The sequence below is a fragment of the Phyllobates terribilis genome, unplaced genomic scaffold, assembly GCF_046119375.1.
Source record: "Phyllobates terribilis strain yellow unplaced genomic scaffold, ASM4611937v1 Scaffold_167__1_contigs__length_4167997, whole genome shotgun sequence".
NCBI lineage: Eukaryota > Metazoa > Chordata > Amphibia > Anura > Dendrobatidae > Phyllobates > Phyllobates terribilis.
Genome location: NW_027362927.1, coordinates 2,705,134 through 2,721,576, shown reverse-complemented (window position 1 = coordinate 2,721,576; position 16,443 = coordinate 2,705,134). Strand labels below are relative to the sequence as shown.

The 16,443-nt window shown below is 41.5% G+C and overlaps 2 protein-coding genes across 2 annotated transcripts in view; one reads left to right on the top strand and one right to left on the bottom strand.

Moving 5' to 3' along the window:
• The window catches only part of LOC141207902 (uncharacterized), a 999,716-nt gene that overhangs the window by 543,734 nt on the left and 439,539 nt on the right, over window positions 1-16,443 (top strand). The gene's annotated exons all lie outside the window — the stretch shown is intronic.
• The window catches only part of LOC141207932 (uncharacterized), a 258,486-nt gene that overhangs the window by 146,630 nt on the left and 95,413 nt on the right, over window positions 1-16,443 (bottom strand). The window lies entirely within an intron of this gene.

The following is a 16,443-nucleotide window of genomic DNA, read 5'->3' as shown; positions in this document are numbered from 1 at the left end:
TTTTCCAATATTTACGGCCACAACTGCTTCTCCGTTTCCCATACTGATAGTTCTGCTTCATGTCACTTGTCTCATCTATTGCATTATTCCTGTGCCCACTTGTGTATAAATATGTGACTCTTCAGATTTTGTGTTATACTATGACTGATGAACCGACTTGAGTAGTCTCGAAAGCTTGAAATTTCTTACCTTTTAATGGCTAACTGAAAAGATGGTATCAACCACTGATGACTCTCAAATTGTAATATTTTTCTCCAAACAGCAATTTTAAGATCTCTCCACAGGTGTTCAATGGGATTTAGATCCTGGCTCATTGAGGGTCAGAACTCTCCAGCACTTTGTTTCCATCCATTTCTGGGTGCTTCTTGAAGTATGTTTGGGGTCATTGTCATGCTGTAAGACTGATGACCTAGCACACAAACACTGCTTTCTGACACTAGGCACTACATTGTGACCCAAAATCCTTTGCTAATCTTCAGATTTCATGATGCCCTGCACATAGTCAAGGCACCTAGTGCCAGAGGCAGCAAACCAATTCCTAAACATCTTTGAACCTCCACCATATTTGACTGTATAGGTTGTAAATGTATTAATTATGTTGCGCACCATGGACAAAGGAACATCTGGATCTCTGAAGATGGACCTTGAAATTGTTGATATTTTTCAACAATTTTGGTTCTTAACTGCTCAGACAGTTCTCTTCTTCTTTTTCTGTTTTCTCCATGCTTAGTGTGGCACACATATGCACACAATGCAAAGATTGAATCAACTTCTCCCTTTTTTATCTGGTTTTAGGTGTCATCTTCATATTGCCCACACCTGTTACTTGCCACAATTGCATTTGAAGAAGCTTCACATGCTTGAAACTAAGTTATTTACCCACAAGTTTGGCAAGGTGCCAACAATTGTGTCCGGCCTATTTTATGTGGTTTTGTGTGAAATTATGTTCAATTTGCCTTTTTTCTCTATTTTCTTGTGTTGTTCCAATACACACAAAGGAAATAAACAAGTATAACAAAATGTGTAATTGCAATAATTTTCTGGGAGAATTACTTCATTTCTGGAACAATTTCAAGGGATCCAACACTTTTGACCATGACTTGTTTTTGTTGCCTTTTTAATTTGTTGCAGCATATCATCCTCTTCATGTTCAGCTATATTAGGAGGCTTGTGGCAAACTCCAATTAGCAGCTTTCCATTATTGCCATTTCCATGTACATTACCCAGACTGACTCTCTACATCAGGGATATAAAACTCAAAACATGCAGAGGGCCAAAATGAAAAACGTGGACAAAGTCGTCGGACAACCAGTTTACAGGATAATGGGCCCTACATAGTCCTCCATACAGAATAATAGGCCCCACATAGTCCCCCATACAGTATAATAGGCCCCACATAGCTTTCCATACAGTATAATGGGCCTCACAAAGTCCTCCATGCAGAATAATTGCCCCTCATAGGTGTGGTGGTTCTGGTGTCGCGGATTTTCCCTCTCTGCTTTCGTTGGTAAAGCACGCAGTGGATTCTGGGCTGTGACGTGCGGTGAAATCCTGTCCACAGCTCATCAATCAAGGGGGAGTGCGTCACTTGCTCACGCCCGACTGCAGCCGGAACTTGACGTGACATCAGCGGAGCCGGCTGCAGCTGGGGTTACGTGATGCCTGGTGATAGCGCCGCCTACAGGCAATAAAGAGCAAGCAATGTATTTACAAAAAGGCTTGTTGCCACTATATAAATCCATAGGGGCAATGTTAATAGTAGTGGACAACCTTTTTAATTAATTGGGAACAAAATCTGTCCTATTCTGGCATAGAGGACTGTAATCCTGAAAAATTCCCAAACACTGGATGAAAACTACCGCAGCTAAAAAAAAAAAAGGCAAAGTCCCGATAAACTTAGAGGAATGTTTATTTAGAGCACGCTCGGTAAGGGGCAAAAATTCCACCCGGTCTTCCTGATTAGAGGAGACAAAACATCCCTAATACTGCTCTATTTCCTGGTTCATTCCGTTTGACCATTAGACTCGGCATGATAGACTGAGAGAAAAGACAATGGATAGGGAAGGAGGGAAGGTGGAGGCTTACCATGTTGAGAGAAGGAATGACTTCAGCTGGAGAAATCCTGAGGGCGCCGCACCCATCGGTGATTACAGACCATGAATGGAGAAAAAAAAAGTAGAACCGGCACATCCAACCAGGACTTATAAAAGTGAAAAAAATGATTTGAAGAAAAAAGTTAAATCATGGAAATAAATTCAGAAACCTCAGGAAATCCTGATGCGTTTCAGGTGCAGAACGCACCCTTAGTCATAGGATGTCAGAGGTAAGACATAAATGCTGCTATATATCTTAAAGAGCAATGTCCATTGACTGAATAATGAATTAATTAATCGATAATGAGGCATCAGGTGTTCGCATACACATAATGTGAGTACATGGCGTTATAAGCTGACATGAATGACATAGATATATTAAATAAAAACAAAAAGACTACCGCAGGGAAACACAGCACCATCTAACACCAGCCCAAAAACCACACAACTGGATACCAAAGAAAAGCAAACACCCTGCCACACTCAAAAATGGACTAAAGAAACCAGCGATCTTAGGAAAGAAAAAGGGTAGATTGTATGAACATCAGGAGTATGGATCCTAGCTGACTAACTCACAACTACCAAGAGAAGCAGTGCGGCTCAAAGAGGCACATAGAGCCACACACGAAACCACCAATATCCCGCCGGAGACACCAAGGACCAACATGTCCCAGCAATCCCGGAAAGCCGTCTAGAAATACAAATACACCAGACACGGCCAACACTGCAACACAAGTGCCAAACACCATGTTACACTCCAAGAATGAACTAGAAGAACCAGCAATCTTAGAAGAAAAGACTGCATTGTATTGACATCAGCGGTATAGATCAGGTAACTAACTGGAAGCCAACGAGGAATAAAGTGCGGTTTATAGGGGCGCATGATACTACATCCAAATACACCGACTCTGCTAAAGAAACACTAAAGGACAACATGTCCCAGCAAAACGTCCACCAATGCGGACACGGCGAGCATGGCCAGCGATGCAACTCAGATGCCACAACGTCACCACCAGTAAGTAAAATGATTATAGCAATATATACGGGCGGCCTGGATGAACGGATCTGCCGGCACCATACTGGAACCTCTGAGGAACAACTGGTCCCAGGAGTCCTGACTGACGAACCATTGCTACCAATGCAGCAGACATGGCTGACAATGCAACTGAATGCTGCAACCTGGCCGCGGGTGAGTGGAATGAATATGAACAATTGTAAAACAACAAAAGCCAACGATCCAATGGACCGGCCGTCTACACTACTGCGATAGACACAGATGGAAATATATACAAAGTCCATAAGGGAGTTTTATCGTCTCTTACTAAACGCATTGCCAGATAATTATTAGGAGAAAATACAAGTGTGAATGGTGTATCAGATAGTGATTCACAGGAAGCAGATACACCATTTACAGAAGAAAACTGAACGTGTGCACAGGGTGCGACTGGGAGATACATATAGTGAATCACAGCTGATCATTAGACATTATATAGATTAAATGTCCACATTCCTCAATAAGTAAACACAATATTTTGATGTAAAATTGAAGTTAAATATACATCGCCAAGCCGAAAAACGGGGAGAATGTTCATAGATGAAAAACCAATCATTTTTGAAGTTCACGCCATGGTGGTACATTGTGTTTAAAGTCAAGATCCAATACGCTTCCCTCAGGGCCGGCTGCTTTTTCCAGCTGCCACCACAGGCCACAAGATTGACCTTTTCGAGTCCGAAAAATGATGAACACGAGGAGACCCCTTTATGTATTAAGGTAAAATGTTTGGCCACACCAGAATACCCCGAGTCGTTGTTGGTGATATTGTTGATGTGTTCGGCGATCCTCTTCTTCAGTTTGCGTGTGGTATAGCCAATATACTGAAGCTGACGGCTACTGCAGAATATACCGTATACCACGTGGCTGGACTCACAATTTATAAAGGATTTGATTGGATAGGATAAATGAGATGAAATGCACATAGAGGGGAATTCCTGTTCTCTATTGTCAGTAAAGCCACATACGCTGCATCGATTTAATGCACAACCGGAAGCCGAGAGCCATGTAGAAGGTGTTCTGGTATTACGCAGCATACTGGGGGACAACATATTCCCAAGTGTTTGTCCTCTCTTATCAACTACCTGACACCCCCCTTCCAAAATAGTACTGAGACATTTGCCCTGGTTACATACATTTGCAAGTATTTCAGAATAATATTCTTTATAGTGTTAAACTGTCTACTGTTCGGAGTGGAAAATACAATATTCTGAGGAGAGGACAGTTTCAAATTATTATTGGTGCCGTACAATAAATCCCTGCGTGGAGTGTTCCTCACCTGTATGACGGATGTTAGATTTATCATCGCCTCTATCTAATAACCTGTCAGTTAGGATTTTTCCTTCATTGGTAAAAGTGTCATCATTGGAGCAGATTCTCCTGGCCCTGGTATATTCTCCTCTGGGGATTGCATTGGTCGTGTACCTGGGTTGAGAACTGGATGCCAACAGAATGGTGTTACCGGCAGTGTCTTTACGGTGTAAAGAAGTATCAACCCTACCGGTGACTGTGTTACCATGTAATTCAATATCCAAAAATGAGACATGGATGGACAGCTGGCTAGAAGGAAAACGGATGTTACAATTGTTTGAATTGATGTAAGAAACAAACTCAGAATATGTGGATGTGTCTCCCTACCAGGCAAGGAGTACATCATCCACATATCTGGAAAACCAAACCAAATGAGTAGAGAATGTATTATTAATAGAAAAAAAATGTAAATTTCTTCCCACCAGGCCATAAAAAGTATTGCTAAAGATGGGGAGAACTTGGGACCCATCGGTGCCCCCAATGTCTGTAGATAAAATTTAGTATCAAACATGAAAAAATTATGTTTTAACAGATAATCCAATGATAATAAAATAAAATGTTTGAGGGCTGGCGAATAGGCACTATACTACTCCAAATGGTATGCAACAGCCACCATAGCTGTATTGTGAGGTATGGATGAGTATCAGTTGACCATATCACATGTAGCAAAAGAATAGTTAGGATGGCATTTGAAATGATCAAAAACCTTAAGGATAGTAGAAGTGTCCTTCAAAAAAACTGGAGTTCTAATAATGAGTAGTTGGAGATGACCATCCACCCACTCACCAAGGTTCACGTTCAGGGATCCAATACCAGAAATTATTGGGCTGAGCGAAGGGAGGAAAACCCCTTTGTAAACCTTAGGGAGCCCGTGGAAAATAGGAATAATGGGGTATTCAGGAATCAACCATTTTCATAATTTAGGGTTCAAAATACCAAGTCTGCTATATCCAGACTGTCAGGAAATATTAAAAATCTCTCAAATCTCTCCCTCCAAACTCATCAGCCGTCCCCCCTCCCCTATCCCATTTGGAGTAAGAAGAGCTAGCGATCTAAAAAGCTGCTTCTATGCAAAATAGTAGTGTACAAAATAAGTGACAAACTTAATTATCCAGGCTAATTACCACACGAAATGGAGCTCCTGGTAAAGGAGACATGAATGAGTTGTGCACTTGATCAGAAATAACAAGTATGACACCTGAAAGAGATAGTAAACATCTTGTTAAGGCTTCAAAGGGAATCTATCATACTCCTTACAATAGCCGGGACAGTCCCAGCTGCACAAGTTCGATCTCCAGACTCTGAGGCACCCAAATGAAATATGGAATAGCGGCATTTCTATATTTCCAATTGTGATAGGACATATATTTTTTTAGTGGCGGGGCTAAATAAGGAACAGTATGCATATTTTTCCATATCTATGAGCCCTGCCGGTGAGCTGTAATGCAGCAGTGCAGAGATAACCGACAGCATCATGTTTGATCTCTAAGGAAAGGTAAAATCGCAATAAAAAATATGGCATCATTTGCTAACTTCTGCGATCATCGAGCGAGGAGATATCACAAAAATTAGAGATTTAATAAAACCATGAAGGGCGGCGACCAGCCCACGTGAAGTTATCACAGGGGAGTGTGTGGGCAGGGTCCACTTCGGCATAAAAGATCAAGCCAAATATTGATCTATGCTCATGCTGGGAGATACATATTTTCATGCAAGCAGGGGTCACATTCACTGAAACGGCCAAATCAATTGAAGTGCTCTCCTTCGGCTAAACTGAATCGTCTCTGTGATTGGTATAATAAGTTCTTCTATTAATCCCTTTTATTTTGTGTAACTGTATATGCTGTATGGTTTTGTCCCCCTTTGTAAAATCTTTTGTAGTTTTTTTTCATAAACATTGTTTCCTTTTGGATTAAAGGGGTTGTCCACTACTTTCACATTGATGCCCTATCCTTAGAATAAGGCATCAATGTATGATCAGCCGGGGTCCCGCACCCGTCACCCCTGCCAATCAGCTGTGATCGGTGCCGGCGGCCGACGGCAGGAAGTGCTTACCTGCGGTGCTTGGCCGTCAAGCTGTAGTGGCCGGCGCTTGTTACTGCACATCTGCCTCCTATTCAATTCAATGGGAGGTGGATCTGCAGTACCACGTGGTGGCCACTACAGATGCACGGCCAAGCACCGCAGGCAAGCACCAAGCACTTACAGCCGCCGTCACCGATAACAGCTGATCGGCAGGGGTGCTGGGTGCAGGGCATCATGGATAGGGCATGAATGTGAAAGTAGTGGAAAACTTCTTTAAATATAAAATTTAATAGTTCTGTTTCTTTTGCTCTGTACTCGTTCCTCCTCCAAAGCCACACGCTACCTATAAGGCGTCCAATCGGCCGGAAAAACAGATTGGTGGTGGCAAAGAATAATCTTTCTTGGGTTATTGTGAAGTGACAGTGATCGTACAAGGGTGCATACTTATATTCCATGCGTTGGAAGGTGGTGTGTACGCCGTACGCTCACTGCTAGCTTGCCGATACCTATATAGTGAGAACAGCCTGCAGCCGCCTATATTGATTGTCGGCCAATCGTGCAATTGTCCGGACAATAGGGGGCAGCAGTGAACTGTTCACTCCAGAGATCACAGTGGGTGGTCTCTAAGAGTAAACGGGATCGTGTGGAATCCTTGACACAGACATTCGGGTAACTCAGATTTAAATGCATTAGTAGGATCAGACCTTAAGCTGGTGTAGGTGTTTGTGTCGCTGAGGATGGAAAGAGCCATGTTACAATACAAACTCTTGAAAAATGCTTGGTAATACGTGCCCCATGGTCCCCAGTGATAATCCGCATGTGCTGTGCACATGCTGCGGAAATTTCCGCTGCGGATTATCATTGCGGAAAAATCTGCAGCATGTCCATTAATTTTGCGGACACGCAGCGTAATTGCCGCCATTGACTTGCATTGAATCGCTTAATATCCGCATGACTACATGTGCACACGAGGATGTTAAGTGATTCAGTGTGTGGATGGTACCCGGGTCTGGAGAAGAGGAGACTCTCATCCAGACCCGGGTACAATAGTACCTGTTAAAAAAAAAGAATTTAAAATAAAAAATATACATTATACTCACCTTCTGATGGCCGCCGGTCTCCTGTACGTTGCGTCCTGGCTCCCCAGCGTCTCACGGTGGTGTTAAAGGACCTTCCATGACGTCATTTAGTCATGTGACAATTCACGCGACCGCTGACGTCGGCGGTCGCGTGACCTGTCACATGACTAAATAACGCAATGGAAGGTCCTTTTACACCACCGCGAGCTGTACAAGAGACCGGACGCACCAGAGAGAAGACCGCGGGCCATCAGAAGGTAAGTATAATGTTTTGGGGTTTTTTTACCATTTTTATTCTTTTTTTAACTATTAACTTGGTCACACTTTATAAATCCATGCCGGTTGCATGGATTTATATAGTGTGAACAAGTTGTCAAGCACTTTTCCAAGTGATGCTAAAATCGCATGCAAAAACGCTTGACAAACGCTTCTACCTGGCAGGAAAAACGTATGTAAAATCCGCATGCGTTTTTCCTGCCAGGGAGATGCAGAAAAAATCTGCAGCATTTCTGCATCGTGGGCACTTAGCCTAAATGTAGCATCATTATGCTCCATAATCTCTGCCGTCATGTTATTAGGAGTGGAAGACTCTTCGGACTCATTGAAGAAATGTTTTGTAACTGTTAATAATCGAATACAGCGATTTACATCTCTTATTGTTTGAAAAAGGTCAAAATCTTGCGGGGGGGACATAAATTGTGAGACCAGTCACGTGGTATACGGTATATTCTGCAGTAGCTGTCATTTTCAGTATATTGGCTATACCACACGTAATCTGAAGAAGAGGATCGCCGAACACATCAACAATATCATCAACAACTCCGGGTATTCTGGTGCGGCCAAACATGTTACCATAATACATAAACAGGATACTTCATGTTAATCATTTTTCAAACTCGAAAAGATCAATCTTGTGGCCCGTGGTGACAGCTGGCAAAAGCAGCCGGCCCTGAGGGAAGCGTATTGGATCCTGACTCTAAACACCGAGTCCCCCCATGGCGTGAACTTCAAAAATGATTTGTTTTTCATCTACTAATATTTCCTTGTTTTTCGGCTTGGCGATGCATGGTTAACTTCAATTTTACATCAAAACAATGTGTTTCCTTATTCAGGAATGTGGACATTTAATCTATATAATGTCTAATGATCAGTTGTGATTCACTATATGTACAGTCATATGAAAAAGTTTGGGCACCCCTATTAATCTTAAGCTTAATGTTTTATAAAAATTGGTGTTTTTGCAACAGCTATTTCAGTTTGATATATGTAATAACTGTTGGACACAGTAATGTTTCTGCCTTGAAATGAGGTTTATTGTACTAACAGAAAAGGTTCAATCTTCATTCAAACAAAATTTGACAGGTGAATAAGTATGGGCACCCTTATCATTTTCTTGTTTTAAATACTCCTACCTACTTTTTACTGACTTACTAAAGCACTTTTTTTGGTTTTGTAACCTCATTGAGCTTTGAACTTCATAGCCAGGTGTATGCAATCATGAGAAAAGCTACTTAAAGTGGCCACTTGCAAGTTGTTCTCCTGTTTGAATCTCCTCTGAAGAGTGGCATCATGGGCTCCTCAAAACAACTGTCAAATGATCTGAAAACAAAGATTATTCAACATAGTTGTTCAGGGGAAGGATACAAAAAGCTGTCTCAGAGATTTAACCTGTCAGTTTCCACTGTGAGGAACATAGTAAGGAAATGGAAGAACACAGGGACAGTTCTTGTTAAGGCCAGAAGTGGCAGAACAAGAAAAACATCAGAAAGGCAGAGAAGAATGGTGAGATCCGTCAAGGACAATCCTCAGACCACCTCCAGAGAGCTGCAGCATCAACTTGCTGCAGATGGTGTCGCTGTGCATCGGTCAACTATACAATGCACTTTGCACAAGGAGAAGCTGTATGGGAGAGTGATGTGAAAGAAGCCGTTTCTGCAAGCACGCCACAAACAGAGTCGGTATGCAAAAGCACATTTGGAGAAGCCAATTTCTTTTTGGAAGAAGGTCCTGTGGACTGATGAAACCAAGATTGAGTTGTTTGGTCATACAAAAAGGCGTTATGCATGGCAGAAAAAAAAACACAGCATTCCAAGAAAAACAGTTGCTACCCACAGTAAAATTTGGTGGAGGTTCCATCATGCTTTGGGGCTGTGTGGCCAATGCCGGCATCGGGAATCTTGTTTAAGTTGAGGGATGCATGGATTCCACTAAGTATCAGCAGATTCTTAACAATAATGTTCAAGAATCAGTGACAAAGTTACGCAAGGAATGGATCTTTCAGCAAGACAATGATCGAAAACATCGCTGCAAATCTACTCAGGCATTCATGCAGAGGAACAATTACAATGTTCTGGAATGGCCATCCCAGTCCCCAGACCTGAATATCATTGAACATCTGTGGGATCATTTGAAGAGGGCTGTCCATGCTCGGCGACCATCAAACTTAACTGAACTGGAATTGTTTTGTAAAGAGGAATGGTCAAAAATACCTTCATCCAGGATCCAGGAAATCATTAAAAGCTACAGGAAGCGACTAGAGGCTGTTATTTTTGCAAAAGGAGAATCTACTAAATATTAATGTCACTTTTCTGGTGAGGTGCCCATACTTATGCACCTGTCAAATTTTGTTTGAATGCAGATTGCACATTTTCTGTTAGTACAATAAACCTCATTTCAAGGCAGAAACATTACTGTGTCCCACAGTTATTACATATATCAAACTGAAATAGCTGTTGCAAAAACACCAATTTTTATAAAACATTAAGCTTAAGATTAATAGGGGTCCCCAAACTTTTTCATATAACTGTATCTCCCAGTCGCACCCTGTGCACACGTTCAGTTTTCTTTTGTAAATGATGCATCTGCTTCCTGTGAATCACTATCTGATTCACCATTCACACTTGTTTTTTCTCCTAATAATTATCTGGCAATGCGTTTAGTAAGAGATGATAAAACGCCCTTATGAAAGCGTTATATATTTCTATCTGTGTTCTTTGCAATTGTATATATTTCCATCTGTGTCTATTGCAGTAGTGTAGACGGCCGGTCCATTGGATCGTTGGCTTTTGTTTTACAATTCTTCCCATTCATTCCACTCACCTGCCATGTCTGCTGCATTGGTAGCAATGGTTCCTCAGCCAGGACTCCTGGGACCAGTTGTTCCACAGCAGTTCCGGTATGGTGCCGGCAGATCCGTTCATCCAGGCCGCCCGTATAGTTTGCTTTTTAGACAGATATAATCATTTCTTACTTGTGGTTACTTGAGTTACATTGCTGGCCATGTTTGCCGTGTCCTCATTGGTGTATCTTTTTTGGGACTGCTGGGACATGTTGTCCTTTAGCAGAGTCCATCGCAAAGTCGGTGTATTTACAGCTGAAACCAGAAGTTTCCATACACTATATAAAAAGACATGTTTTTCTCAATATCTGACATGAAATCAGAATAAACCTTTCCCGCTTTAGGTCAATTAGGATTACCATAATTACCATAGTTTTTAATATTTGCCAAATGCCAGAATAATGAGAGAGAATGTTTTAAGGCATTGTTATTACTTACTGCAAAGTCAAAAGTTTACATACACTAAGATTACTATGCCTTTAAACTATTCTGAACTGCCCATATGATGATGTCATGTGTTGTGGAAGCTTCTGAGACACACGTGTGGATGAATTTTAATGCACACCTGAAACACACTGCTTCTTTGTGCAGCATCATGGGAAAGTCTAAAGAAATCAGCCAAGATATCAGAAAGAGAATTGTGGACTTGCACTTGTCTGGCTCATCCTTGGGTACAATTTCAAGATACCTGAAGGTGCCTCGTTCATCTGTACAAACAATTATACGCAAATACAAACAAAATGGGAATGTTCAGCCATCATACCGCTCAGAAAGGAGACGGGTTCTGAGTCCCAGAGATGAATGTGCTTTGGTCCGACATGTGCATATCAACCCAAGGACAAAAGCAAAAGACCTTGTGAAGATGATGGCGGAACCTGGTAAGATTGTATCAATATCCACAGTGAAAGGAGTACTATATCAACATGAGCTGATAGACCACTCTGCCAGGAAGAAGCCATTATTCCAATAATTGAGGTGGATGTGGAAGGGTATCGGGTGTATGAAGTAAGGCGAATTCTTGGTTACAGGTGGGTCAGGTACCGTTTGCATTACCTCGCCAACTGGAAAGATTATGGTCCTTAAGATAATTCCTAAGTTAATTTGGGGTGTTATGGATAAATATATGTATGATTATGGAAGTTATATGAAAATAGTATGTATAAAGAATTGCAGACAATCCAAAATTCCCTCCTCCTGCCCGTACCACATTGTACCAATAACCTCATATTGATCAAAGATCCACATACTACGTGGAACATAGTATGACAGAATCACTGACTGGGTGGATCAGGGAAATGCAGTAAATATAGTATATCTTGACTTCAGCAAAGCATTTAACAAAGTATCTCACACCATCCTTATTGCAAAAATGACCAAGTATGGAATGGACAAGGCAACTGTTAAGTGGATTCATAATTGGCTTAGTGATCGGACTCAAAGGGTGGTCGTAAATGGCTTCACATCCAGCTGGATGAATGTCTCAAGTGGGGTACCACAGGGCTCTGTCCTAGGACCTGTATTATTTAACATCTTTATCAATGATTAAAATTTGTAGATGACACAAAGCTAGGAGGGATAGCTAATACTAGAGAAGAGAGAGAGAGGATTCAAAAAGACCTAAATAAACTGGAGCAGTGGGCAGCAACTAACAGAATGCATTTTTCCCTGTTAAAAACCAAAGTACTACATCTGGGCAAAAAAATGTAAAACACATATACAAAATGGGAAGGATAGGGCTAAGCAACAGTACATGTGAAAAAGACAATTTACAATTCTTCCCATTCATTCCACTCACCTGCCATGTCTGCTGCATTGGTAGCAATGGTTCCTCAGCCAGGACTCCTGGGACCAGTTGTTCCACAGCAGTTCCGGTATGGTGCCGGCAGATCCGTTCATCCAGGCCGCCCGTATAGTTTGCTTTTTAGACAGATATAATCATTTCTTACTTGTGGTTACTTGAGTTACATTGCTGGCCATGTTTGCCGTGTCCTCATTGGTGTATCTTTTTTGGGACTGCTGGGACATGTTGTCCTTTAGCAGAGTCCATCGCAGAGTCGGTGTATTTACAGCTGAAACCAGAAGTTTCCATACACTATATAAAAAGACATGTTTTTCTCAATATCTGACATGAAATCAGAATAAACCTTTACCGCTTTAGGTCAATTAGGATTACCATAATTACCATAGTTTTTAATATTTGCCAAATGCCAGAATAATGAGAGAGAGAGAATGTTTTAAGGGATTGTTATTACTTACTGCAAAGTCAAAAGTTTACATACACTAAGATTACTATGCCTTTAAACTATTCTGGACTGCCCATATGATGATGTCATGTGTTGTGGAAGCTTCTGAGACACACGTGTGGATGAATTTTAATGCACACCTGAAACACACTGCTTCTTTGTGCAGCATCATGGGAAAGTCTAAAGAAATCAGCCAAGATATCAGAAAGAGAATTGTGGACTTGCACTTGTCTGGCTCATCCTTGGGTACAATTTCAAGATACCTGAAGGTGCCTCGTTCATCTGTACAAACAATTATACGCAAATACAAACAAAATGGGAATGTTCAGCCATCATACCGCTCAGAAAGGAGACGGGTTCTGAGTCCCAGAGATGAATGTGCTTTGGTCCGACATGTGCATATCAACCCAAGGACAAAAGCAAAAGACCTTGTGAAGATGATGGCGGAACCTGGTAAGATTGTATCAATATCCACAGTGAAAGGAGTACTATATCAACATGAGCTGATAGACCACTCTGCCAGGAAGAAGCCATTACTCCAATAATTGAGGTGGATGTGGAAGGGTATCGGGAGTATGAAGTAAGGCGAATTCTTGGTTACAGGTGGGTCAGGTACCGTTTGCATTACCTCGCCAACTGGAAAGATTATGGTCCTTAAGATAATTCCTAAGTTAATTTGGGGTGTTATGGATAAATATATGTATGATTATGGAAGTTATATGAAAATAGTATGTATAAAGAATTGCAGACAATCCAAAATTCCCTCCTCCTGCCCGTACCACATTGTACCAATAACCTCATATTGATCAAAGATCCACATACTACGTGGAACATAGTATGACAGAATCACTGACTGGGTGGATCAGGGAAATGCAGTAGATATAGTATATCTTGACTTCAGCAAAGCATTTAACAAAGTATCTCCCACCATCCTTATTGCAAAAATGACCAAGTATGGAATGGACAAGGCAACTGTTAAGTGGATTCATAATTGGCTTAGTGATCGGACTCAAAGGGTGGTCGTAAATGGCTTCACATCCAGCTGGATGAATGTCTCAAGTGGGGTACCACAGGGCTCTGTCCTGGGATCTGTATTATTTAACATCTTTATCAATGATTTAGATGAAGGAATTGAGGGTAAACTGATTAAATTTGTAGATGACTCAAAGCTAGGAGGGATAGCTAATACTAGAGAAGAGAGAGAGAGGATTCAAAAAGACCTAAATAAACTGGAGCAGTGGGCAGCAACTAACAGAATGCATTTTTCCCTGTTAAAAACCAAAGTACTACATCTGGGCAAAAAAATGTAAAACACATATACAAAATGGGAAGGATAGGGCTAAGCAACAGTACATGTGAAAAAGACTTAGGTATACTAATAGATCATAGACTGAACATGAGTCAACAGTGTGATGCAGCAGCAAAAAAGGCAAATACAATTCTGGGATGTATTAACAGAAGCATACAGTCTAGATCACGTGAAGTCATTATCGGACTTTACTCCTCTTTGGTCAGACATCATTTGGAATACTGTGCCCAGTTTTGGGCACCACATTTTAAAAAAGACCGACAAACTAGAGCAAGTTCAGAGAAGAGCGACCAGGATGGTGACCGGTCTGCAAACCATGTCCTATGAGGGACGGTTGCAGGATTTGGGAATGTTTAGCTTGCAAAAAAGAAGACTGAGAGGAGACTTAATAGCTGTCTACAAATACCTCAAGGGCTGTCACATTGTAGAAGGATCATCTTTATTCTCATTTGCACAAGGAAAGACTAGAAGCAATGGGATGAAACTGAATGGGAGGAGACACAAATTAGATATTAGAAAAAACTTTTTGACAGTTAGGGTGATCAATGAGTGGAATAGGCTGCCACGAGAGGTGGTGAGTTCTCCTTCAATGGACGTCTTCAAACAGAGGCTGGACAGACATCTGTCGGAGATGATTTAGTGAATCCTCCTTTGAGCAGGGGGTTGGACCAGATGACCCAGGAGGTCCCCTCCAACTCTACCATTCTATGAATCTATGACATGGAATTATGGAAAATCCCTAATGATTATTGACTAACATATTAATCTGATAATAAGAGCTTGCTAATGATCTTTATTACTTTTAGGGAAATTACAGAATAATAAAAGATAAGTGACTATACAGATTGACCTTTGAACCTTACGTGCAAGACAGACTTAATTGAGAGTCAGCTTGACTTAATTGTTTACATATTAAAATAATGACTCATTAGCGACAGATGTTAGCCATAATTCTGAGATAAGGCAATGAGGTAATGGGTGGAAAGGTTCCTGATTTTTCCTACAAAAAGCCTATTTGAGACACTACTCAGTGTTAATTTGTGATTTCTCCTACCGTATAGATCCTATATACAATTTGGTGGCAGACAGCTAAGACGAGAACACACACATTTTGTGTGCCCCTAACGAGGATCTTCATGCGATCAGATAGACAGATTATTGGGTGGGGCTGGGGAAAACCCAGCAGTCATGGTACACGTTGGTACCAATGACAAGGTTAGAGAGAGGTGAAAGGTCTTTAAAAATGATTACAGGGAATTAGGAGAGAAGCTGAAGTACAGGTGGTGTCTTCAGAAATACTGCTGATTCCACTACGTCACTAGAAAGTCAGCAGGAACTTAAGGAGATAATTGTCAGGCTGCAGGCTGCACCTCAATGGGGAGAATGCAGATGTGCTGGGGGAAAAAATGGTCAGATGGATGGAGAAGCTTTCAAACTAGGATCTGGGGAGAGGGAGGGTTGATGTGCAAATAAGGGGATAGAGTAGACAGAGAGAGTGAGACATTCAAGGAAAGTAAGGAGGCGAGTAGCCGTAATAAATGTGCTAATAGTATTAAATGTCTGCAGGCAAATTCAAGAAATCTTGAAAACAAAATGAATGTATCAGAGACTCTTAGGTCAGCCACAGATTATGATGTGGTGGGCATTACAGAAACCTGGATGGATGAAAGCCATGACTGGGTGACAAACACAGATGGTTACACTACATTGAAACGGATAGGAAAGAAAAATAGGTAAAGGGGTGGATATTTTCGTTAAAACCAAATTTAAGACCTCAAGCTCAATGACGACATGGGGGGCAGCTTCGACAATGTACTGCACACATGCCCAACTTTTGATTATATTTGACCCACGACACCAGAACCACCACACCTATGGGAGGCCATTATTCTGCATGGAGGACTTTGTGGGGCCCATTATACTGGATGGAAAGCTATGTGGGGCCCATTATACTGGATGGAAAGTTATGCGGGGCCAATCATACTGTATGGAGGACTATATGGGGCCCATTATTCTGTATGGAGGACTATGTGGGGTCCATTATACTGTATACTGGTTGGTCCATGACTTTGTCCAAGTTTTTCATTTTGGCCCTTTGCATGTTTTGAGCTTTACATCCCTGATGTACAATCTGTATGGGTAATGTACATGGAAATGGCAATAATGGAAAGCTGCTAATTGGACTTTGCTACAAGCCTCCTAATATAGCTGAAC